At 38.7% G+C, this 10,807-nt stretch overlaps 1 pseudogene; it reads left to right on the forward strand.

Annotated features, from left to right (window-relative positions):
- Positions 1 to 239: 239 nt before the first annotated feature.
- LOC116136609 lies at positions 240 to 2,259 on the forward strand (annotated as a pseudogene).
- The last annotated feature ends 8,548 nt before the right edge of the window (positions 2,260 to 10,807 follow it).

Here is a 10,807-nt window from a genome sequence, read left to right on the forward strand (position 1 = left end):
CTCTACTCTTCGGCTCCAAGGCTGTGCCGCGACACGCAATTTGAGAGTCGGTAAGCTGTTCATTGCCATCTTATTAGGGCTTATTGACCCCAGTAAGATTGTGTATACTCTCTGTTGAATATGTACTCTACTTGTTTGAGTTCTGTGGCGATAGTGAATTGGTGGGTGTGGTTATTCTGATTTTGATTATTCGAAGTATGATTTAGTTTGTAAAGTGTTTGATACGATGAAAAGGAGAAATGTTATTGTGGAATACAATGGTTTCATGGTACGTAAAGACAGAGAGATATCAGAAGCGGTTAGGCAATTTAGGATGATGATGGTGAAGGGAATTAGACCCACTACTGTTAGTTTTGTTAATGTTTTCCCGGCTTTGTCGAGTTTAGGGGACTATAAGAATGGTAACGTACTTAATGGACTGCTTGTTAATTGGGAAGTGAATATGTAATGATTTGTTTGTGTAGTTCGGCTATTTTTATGTATGCTGAGCGTGTTGTCTTGATTTCGCTAGGAAGATTTTTGACTGTTGTTTGGAGAGAAATACTGAGGTTTGGAACACTATGATCTGGGTATGCACAGAGTAGTTCTCCGTCGAAGCTATTAGCTTTTCATTGAAGCTATGTTATCAGATGAAATTGGTTTTGATGAGGTGACTTTTTTATCGGTCTTAACTGCAGTTTCACAGTTGCAGCGATTGGCCTTAGCTCAACAGCTGCATGCCTATAATTAAGAATTTGGCAACATTGCCAGTTATTGTATTGAATGCCATTATTGTCATGTTTCAAGATGCGCTTTGTCCATACATCATTTAAAGTTTTTGATATATGCCGGAACGGGATGTTGTTTCTTGGAATACAATGATTTCTGCTTTTGTTCAGAATGGGTTGGATGATGAAGGATTAATGCTTGTGTATGAGATGCAGAAGCAACAATTTATGATTGATTCTTACGTTACTGCTTTGCTTTCAGCAGCTTCAAATCTGAGAAACCGTGATATTGGAAAGCAGACCCATGCTTATCTCTTAAGGCATGCATTCAGTTTGAGGGAATGGCAAGTATCTTATAGACATTATGCAAATCTGGTTTGATTAGAGCTTCTCAACAAATTTTGAGAGAAACAATACTGGAGACAGAGATCAAGCCACTTGGAATGCTATGATTGCTGGGTATACCCAATGGATTGGTTGAGGAAGCTTTCATTACTTTTAGCAGATGCTTGTGCAGAACGTAACTCCCAACGTTGTGACTATAGCATCTGTGCTTCCAGCTGTGAATCCAATGGAATTATAGAGTTAGGCAGGCAACTTCATGGATTTTCTATCCGCCATTTGTTGGACCCAATGTCTTTGTAGGCTCTGCTCTTGTTGATATGTTTCTAAGTCAGGTCAATTTCTATGCTGAAATGTGTTTGCCCAAACCTCGAAAAAAATCCAGTCACATATACCACAATGATATTGGGTTATGGTCAACATGGGTGAGCGAAAGAGCTCTCTCTTTGTTTCATAAAAGCAAGAAGTGACATTGAACCTGATGCTGTTGCTTTTGTGCAGTGTTGTCTCTTTGTTTGCTGGCTTGGTTGATGAAGGTCTTCAAATATTTGAGTTGATGGAGAGTAAATACAAGATTCAGCCCTCAACTGAGCACTACTGTTGTGTTGCGGATATATTAGGTAGGGTTGGGAGGGTGGTTAGCCTATGAGTTTGTCCAAAATTAGGTGAAGAGGGAATGTGTTGGAAATTTGGGGTTCACTTCTTGGTGCTTGCAAACTTCATGGAAAATCTGAATTGGAGAAGTTGTTGCCAGAAGTTGCTTGAATTAGATACAAGAAACAGAATGACGGGCTACATGTTTTGCTCTCAAATATCTATGCAGAAGAAGGAACTGGGAAAATGTTGACAAAGTAGGAAGAGAGAGAGAAAAGGGGGGTTAGAAAAGAAGTTGATGTTCTTGGATTGATACTGGAGGTTATGTGAACCGTTTTGCGTCTGGAATCAAGAGCATCCGCAAAGTGATGAGATATATGAGATGTTGGAAGGATTAGCCATGGATATGAAAAATGCTGGTTATAGGGCCAGCCAAAGCTCCAATCGATATGCCATCTCACAGTTTAATGAATGAACCGGAATAGTCGTTATAGACTTTGAAAATGGGAGAATGAAAACCATGTTTAGTGAAGACAACTAGCTGCAAAAATGTTGGCTGTTGAAGTATCGCTCTCTTTTGCTCCAGGAAATGTAATCCGGACAATTTCGATCACTGCTCAACTTGCTCAGTTGAGCAGCTCAGTGTTTGGATGACGCAAATAATCTGGATGTTGCATGGCCTTCATGGTCAAGTTAAGCAATGGAGACTATCAGAGTAAACTGAATAAACTGCTCAACTTTATTCAAACAGGTCTTATCTCATTGATCAGGTAAAATACAGAAAAACTCTCATCCTAGCATGATGGTAAAGATTTTGCCTTTAAAAAAATATATCACTCTATGCTCAGCAGCAACGGGGCGTTATTAATGGTGCATGAATTTCTTTATTGATCTTTGACACTTTCCTAACTGCAGTGGCTGCTTTCTCATTGCTTCTTAGTTATGGATATCTTCTATGTTCTTTCCTCTGTTGTGATCAAAGCACTTTCTTCATATTGTAAAGTGACCTACCTAAATTTATCATAGAACTGTCTTTCAGGTGCAACAAAGAAGAAAATGAAAGATTCAACTGAGAACTATATAAAAATTGTAGAAAAAATTGTCATATAGTTTCTATTATTAAGTTTTAGATACTTTATTCTTGAAACTGTTAGATTCTCTTTAAGCTGATAGTTTAGACATCTTTCATATCTCAACATATGAAACCATTTCAGGTAGATAAATTGGTAATATGGAGAGTTTGGATCTATGCTTGAATGATGGATGATTGAAAGGGAAATTTGAACTAATTTTGATCCTAGACAAGAATAAGTTTTAAACAGATAAAACCCGAGCAAAAGTTTATAGCCGTTTTTTATTGACTATAAGATTTGACATTCTAAGTTGAGAAGAAATGCCTATTTTGGATTCTCTATGGTCTTTTGTTTTTGTTTCTTCTCCTTGAAACAAGTTTTTGATATGTTGTCGATGTATACTCTAATGGATGTTCACAAATTAATTAGTCAAAAATTTGTAATTTCATTTCCCTTTTATGAAAATATCAATTATAATTGTGACAGGAACGAATGTTACATGGATTGCAAAACTCAATAAGACCATATTCTCGCTCTAGCACATCTCATCTGCAATCGGGCAGCATGATCGTGGAGTTGCCAAGGGAGTCGACGCCATCTACCGCCTTCTGCCAGTTTGCACCAGTTGTTCCTCTGCAGACCAAATGAATTAAACCTGAGAGATTGAAGGAGCTACAGACTTAACCCTCAACCAGACATTCTAATTTCATATGAAGTGATGCTGAACATTTTCATATGAATTCCAGCATGTAAATAACATTCTTCTTATTACTTTCACACTGAATTTATTGAAGTAACAGTGGTTCATGAAATTTCATCAATGTGGTTAAAAAATAAAAAATAAATACTTATCACCTCAGCAATACAAAGATATTCGAGAATTTCATTTATATCGTATAGATGTAATGAAGAAAAATATTTATGTAGGGTAGTTTCATTGTCTCATCTAAGTAATTTAGTTTTCATATCATCATCATGTGTTAGTTATTGTGAACTATAAGGTAGTTATTGATTAATCAAGTTCATAGGCGGGTGAAAGGTCAATTAATAACACGTGTCACTATTTCATTGGATTTTATTAGTCACGTATGGGATATCCTCCTTCATATATATGCGTTGTATGATGACATGGCATACACAGCACACTCATTGCATGAGTTACACGTGTCTCTCCTCTTTTCACTGTTAGCAAAGCAGTGCCATGCATACACACACATCATTGCATAGTTACACGTGTCTCTCCTCTTTTCACTGTTACAAAGCAGTGACATCATTTACAATTATTTACGTATGTAAATCCATAAAAGCTTCATATAATTTACTCACAACCAACAAAAGGCTCATCAATCTTCCACACAATGAAAGAAAAGCTCAGCTCGTCTTTATTCCTATACCGGCATCGGCCACCTCGTCTCCACCTTGGAGCTAGCCAAGCTCCTCGTCCACCACCACCACCACCTCTCCATCATCACCCCTCGTCATGAAAGTACCATCTGACTCCAAAGTCAACGCCTACCTCGACTCAATCTCTGGACCAACCGTATCAACTTCGTTCATCTTCCCAACGATCACCTCCACTTCCTGGATCCAATCCAAAAATTCTTCCCTTTAATATTGAATCTCATAAACCCCTCGTCAAAGCAGCTGTCTCCTAAGCTTCTTCACTCCGAATCGCCTCCATGACCACCCAGACTCGCCGGGTTCGTTCTCGACATGTTTTGTACAGTCATGATCGATATTGCTGATGAGCTTGGAGTTCCGAGCTATATTTACTACACATCGAGCGCAGGGTCTCTCGGTTTGATTGTCAGCGCAGGCTCTTTATGATGATCAGAACATGCACACCGCTGAGTTGAAAGACTCGGATACTGAGTTGGAAGTCCCGAGTCTCGTTAACCCAATTCCTGCTAAGGTTTTGCCTTCTGCGTACTTGGAGAAAGATTGGTCTGATGTGTGTTTGAGCAAGCGAGGAGGTCCGAAGGGTTAAGGTATTGTTGTAAATTCATTTATGGAGCTGGAATCCAATATGATAAGTCTTTCTCAAATGGTGAACCAACATCCCACCCGTTTATTCTGTAGGACCCATTTTGAATCTTGAGGGTGATAGCATTGATTTAGGGTCAGGTGGGTCCAAAACAAAGCAGAGATCATGGAGTGGCTTGATGATCAGCCGCCATCGTCGGTTGTTTTCCTATGCTTCGGGAGCATGGAAGTTTCGATGAGATCAGGTGAAAGAGATTGCCTGTGCGCTCGAGCGAGTGGGCATCGTTCTTATGGTCCTTACGTCAACCTCCACCAAAGGGTCAGTTCCCCATACCGAGTGCCTACACAAATCCAACGACGTGCTGCCAAAAGGATCTTGATCGAACGGTCAAGATTGGAAAAGTAATCGGATGGGCCCCCAGTGTCAACTTAGCCCACAAGGCGATCGGAGGGTTCGTATCACACTGTGGGTGGAATTCTACACTAGAGAGCATATGGTTTGGCGTTCCAATTGCGACGTGCCTATAGGGAACGAGCAACAATTGAATGCCTTGAAATGGTGATTGAGTTGGGATTAGCGGTTGAAATTAAAATGGATTACAGGAAGGATTATTCAGGAGAGAAACAAGTGATTGTGAGCGCTGGGGAGAAGAGAGAGGGATCAGGAAATTGATGGAGCATGATAAATAAGACAAGGAAAACTTGAAGGAATGAGCGAAAAGAGTAGAAAAGCCATGATGGAGGTGGATCTTCTTCACGTCATTGGGTTGCTTCATCGATGATTGTGATTACAATTTGGAATAAAATTACAGGAAAAACTATTCATGTATAAGATTTGACATTGGCATACTTTGGATGGATTCTCTTGGTTTTTTGTTTTTATTTCGAGTAAACGATTTTTTTCTCACACAAGGTTTGCCTTAATGACTTTTCCACCCAATTGTCAGTTCCGGTAGTAGTTTTGTGAGGGCGAACGACTTGTCATACCCAAAGTTTACTGTAATGACAAGTTGGTACCCAAAAGGTTTTGAAAACAAATAGGTACCTCCGTCATATTCGTTAGTGATTTTTGTTTATTAATAGTGAAAAGACTAAAATGCCTTCAAAGTTTCATTTTTGTTTTTTATAAATTTAAAATCTCTAAAAAACCCCCTAGGTTTGCTAATTTAATTAAACACCCCCATATATAAAAAGTTTGTAAAATAACAAAAACACCCCCACCACCCAATGCCAGTTCCGCCACCATCGCCGGAATCTGGCCGAAAAACTGCATTACGACACAGATCCCCATCGATCTGTGTCGTAAAGTGCCGATGTGGCCTTTTCAGGCCAGATCCGCCACGGATCTGCCGGAAAAGGCCAGATCTTGCCAGATCTGGCCGTCGACGCCGCAGATGGAGTTTTGCACGCGCGACGCCAATCTAGCCGTAGATCTGGCCTTTTCCGGCCAGATCAGCCACGGATCTGCCGAAAAGGCCAGATCGACGCGTTACGACACAGATCCGACGGGTCTGTGTCGTAACGCAACTTTCCGGCCAGATTCCGGCGGTGGTGGCCGGAATCTGGCACTTGCCAGTGGGGGGTGTTTTTGTTATTTTATAAAACTTTATATATGGGGTATTTAGTGAAATTTGTAAACTTAGGGGGTTTTTTAAATTTTTAAATTTATAAAAACTAAAATTCAACTTTTAAGGGTATTTTAGTCTTTTCACTATAATAAACATAATAACAAATCACTAACAGAACATACGGAAAGTACCTATTTGTCATTTCAAAATCTTTTGGATACCACTTGTCGTTATATAAATCTTGGGTATGTATAAGTCGTTCTCTCCTTTTTGTGATGTAAAGACATTATTTTTTTAATAATTTAATCAAAATTAAATTTGAAATTGAAGTATAGGGCTTGGGCGTTGACACGTGTCTATCAGAGTTGCATTTAAGAAACTGTAAAAGAAGGCAGTAGTCATTCGACTTATGCGTGTTCTTGAAGCGGAGACTCTTGGGTTTGGGGTCGACGTCTTCGACTGCCTTCTAGTGGTATACTATCACGATGACCGTGGTGTTAACGGCGAGGTAGACTGGCAGTGGAGTGGCTGTTTGCGAGTTTAGGGTTTTGGGTTCGTGTATAGTGTTAACGATAGGGGTTAAGGGTGTTGTGACAGGACTTTTTTCGGCAAACGGCAGGGTTTTCGGCGACTTCTAGTGACACAGTTGGTCTTCTGATCCCTTTTTTAAAATTTGTTTAGGCTTTCATTTGTCCCTCCTAGTAGTTCTATGATTCCAAAACTCTTTTCTAGAAGTTTGTTTTCTGTTTTGACGTAATGTGTTGAAGTTTATTGTGGTGTTTGATGCATATATGTTAGTGAGTGTGATGCAAAAATTGGTTTATTTTTTCGACCGGTTTGAGTTGATGTGTTGCATGTTCAATTCCTTTTCTTAGCTGAACAATTTGATAAAGCCTGAAGTCTTTGATGAAACTATAGGCTGACTGGATTGCATGTATCGGTTGGGAAAAAAATTGAAGTTTGCATGTTTTATTAGAGCTTAGCCGAATGCATGGTGGGAACCTGGAAATGGGCGTTTCGTAAATGAAAATCTCTGACTTGTTTTGGGTGGTAATTGGATTCTTTGGGTTGAACATCTCGGCTGGAATGATTTGGAGACAATTACTAAGCTCAGCTCCAAAAAATGACTCTTGTTTGTCTTTTTGCTTGTTATTATATATTAACGTACTTAGCTTTTCATAGATTAATTGGTTTCGATGTTGAATTGAGCAAACTTATAATGAATCTGAAACAGCAGCCCGCCAATAGTTTAAAAAACAGGGGCAGAGCAGCAGAGGCGGGTAGAGCAAAGCGAGGAAGGCAGAAGCTTCACCAATTTAAGTCGACCCAGAAAAAAGTAGCAAAGGTAGTCTCAACAGCATCCAGTGGATCAGCATCAGAGGCGGAAGCATTTGAATCAGATCCAACTAACCTATGGGAAATCAGATACAGCTACATCTAAGCTAATGTGAGTTGTTGATTCAGCTTAGACTATGGTCATGCATGTGGTTTGGGTTTTGCAGAAAGTGAGGTAGACTGACTGGATTGATGGCTCACATACTTTAGTATATATATTGTATGTATATATAATTCTATTTTATATGATCAAATTATTTTCTCAGGTGACACTGGAATCTTGGCTTCTAAATATGTCCCATTGTTCAATTGCCTGTCGTTGTTTTCTATAAGATTGCATTTTACACTTGTTTTGCTTTATTGTTAATGTTGAGCTCTTTTGTTAGCCTTGAAGATGCCTAGGGATCTTTTTATGTGTGTGATTTAGTGTGAATGAATTATGCCAATTGCTTCCTGGAGGATAAATTCTGAGTAATTGTTCGCTTCTAGTTGCAGTAGATTCTGAAAGTGGAAATGTAATGGTTTGTAATTGAATTTCTAGATGGTTGCAGCATAAAAGTTTGAGTTCGACTCTTTTTACTTTTGTAATATGTGGCGTATGAGGAATTTTGATATGTTTCATGATGCTTCATTTTGAACTCCATTACATGACCTGTGTCGTTTTTAGTATTGTTCAACTCAAAATTATATCATGTATGTATTATAGTTTGTGGAATTCTGAGTAAAAGTTATTGTTTTAATCTGTTTCGGGTCAAAACCCGTGAGATCAAGGGTTTGTAGTACAAAGCACCAGAATTAAAACCTGATTTTTATTTACCATTTTGTCACCTGGACAGATCAATACTGGTCTAGATTTATGATGGTGGCATGTAGGGAGATGGGATTGTATGGATTTGACATTTTTGAAGAGAATTGTGACGATGCAATGAATTGGCTTTGATATATTTGAATGTGAATTGTGACTGACAATGAAGTGATTTTAACTCCAATTTTGTGATCTCCCATTTAAAACCTACTAGTTTTTCTATCCGATTGAAGATCTTTGTATTGCCCCCCAATTTTTTTTTTCTTTTTTGTTTACAATTCAGCGAATTGCATTTTGATTTTCAAATCTACTCTCTTGTTGGGTTTAAATTGACAAATTTCATTATATAATGTCAATTTATTTTGCATCAAACTCAAGGTCAAAATGGTAATTCAATAGTTTCAAAATTTGAAACTCTCAAAGGTTACCGGTTGATTTTTAGCATTGGGGACAAATTTCACACAGTACCACGTCAACATATAAACATATTCGAAATTTCACCTATGTCGTATTATGTAATAATAAAAAAATATTATATAGGACATTTTATCATTTCATCTAAGCGATATAGTGAAACCCATTCAATGAAATAATGACATCATTAAGTTGGAAAAAACTATTCATAGACAAGATTTGACATTGGCATACTTTCACTTTGATTCTCTTGGTTTTATTGCTTTTATTTCCTTCTCCTCGCACGAGTTTTCAATATCTTACATGGATCGCGGAACTCAAAAAGACCATATTTACCGTATACCGCATCATCTTCTAAATGAAAAATGCTGATATAGGGCCGCTCTCAGTTTAATGAAAAGTAAACTCAGAAGATAATGACAGAAGAGTTGAAAAATTAATCCTGTTGAGAAGTTCAGTGCCTGAATTGAAGCAAATGCAAATTATGCCTGTAATCAAAGGCCGCCTTCATCTTTACCTACTTCTAATGTCATTAAGTATAGTAAATTATTAGTTATTGTCTCGCTTATCACTTTAACCTGAACATTTATTTTTCTATACAAATAATTATTGTCTTTGACCTCGATGATTGAATGAATCTTTTAAATTAAGATATAGTCTACTGGTTTATTATCACATGCTGTGAACAACTTACTTGGAGTCTCAGAAAATAATCAACTTACTTGCTCACTCATTTTTCATTAATAAATAATTTTAGTTCAATCTCTGTATAACTTTCATTGAATTTACTCTCACAACTGAAAACAGTCACAATCAATAGGTTCAATGAATAACAAAGCCGAGCTCGTCTTCATTCCTGCACCAGGCGTAGGCCACCTCGGCTGCACCGTGGAGTTGGCCAAGCTCCTCCTCACGCCACCAACGCATCTCCATCACGGTCCTCGTCATGAAATTACCCTCCGACTCCAAAGTTAACATCTATCTAAACTCACTCTCTTCTGGCGACCGCATCAGCTTCCTTCATCTCCCCAATGATGACCTACAAGGATTCAACCCCAAAAAATTCTTCCCTTCTTTCATTGAATGTCATAAAACCCTCGTCAAGAGCCGTCTCTAAGCTTGTTCACTCCAAGTCAGCCTCCCATGACTCACCTCGACTCGCCGGGTTTGTCTCGACTTGTTTGTACCAGCATGATCGATCTTGTGATGAGCATGGAGTTCTTAGCTATTTTCTTCACGTCCAGTGCGGGTTATCTGGGTTTGATGCTTCACGCGCAGGCTCTTTATGATGAGCAGAACAAACACATTATTGAGTTCAAAGACTCAGATTCTGAGTTGGAAGTACCGAGTCTTGTTAACCCAATTCCTGCAAAGTTTTGCCTTCTGTATACTTGGAGAAAGATTGGTCCATGATTGGGTTTGAGCTAGCGAGGAGCTTTCGGAGAGTTCAGGGTATTGTTATAAATTCATTAGTGGAGCTGGAATCCTATGCGATCAAGTCTTTCTCAAATGGTGAAACCAACATCCCACCCGTTCATCCTGTAGGACACATTTTGAATCTTGAGGGTAATAGCATTGACCTAGGGTCAGGACTCAGGTGGGTCCAAAACAAAAGCAGAGATAATGGAGTGGCTTGATGATCAGCCGCCAGCATCAGTTTTGTTCATGGGAAGCTCCGATGAGTATCAGGTGAAAGAGATTGCCTAAGCGCTCGAGCAGAGTAAGCATCGATTCTTACGGTCTCTACGTCAACCTCGACCTAAGCATTTATATAGAGCAAGTGTGACTTGATAGACTTGGTAAACAAACGAGCATGGAAACTTGGTAAGCAAGGCAAGACTTAGACTTTTAAACAATTTGCCATAACTTAGTAATATTATTACATAAGACATACAGGTGTCTCGCTGTTAGCAAAGCATTGACATCATCACTTAGTTATCGTCTTGTTTTTTAATAAATAATTTTACTTCCATTTTTTTATATAAA

This window comes from Pistacia vera, unplaced genomic scaffold, assembly GCF_008641045.1.
Source record: "Pistacia vera cultivar Batoury unplaced genomic scaffold, PisVer_v2 Contig317, whole genome shotgun sequence".
Classification (NCBI taxonomy): domain Eukaryota; kingdom Viridiplantae; phylum Streptophyta; class Magnoliopsida; order Sapindales; family Anacardiaceae; genus Pistacia; species Pistacia vera.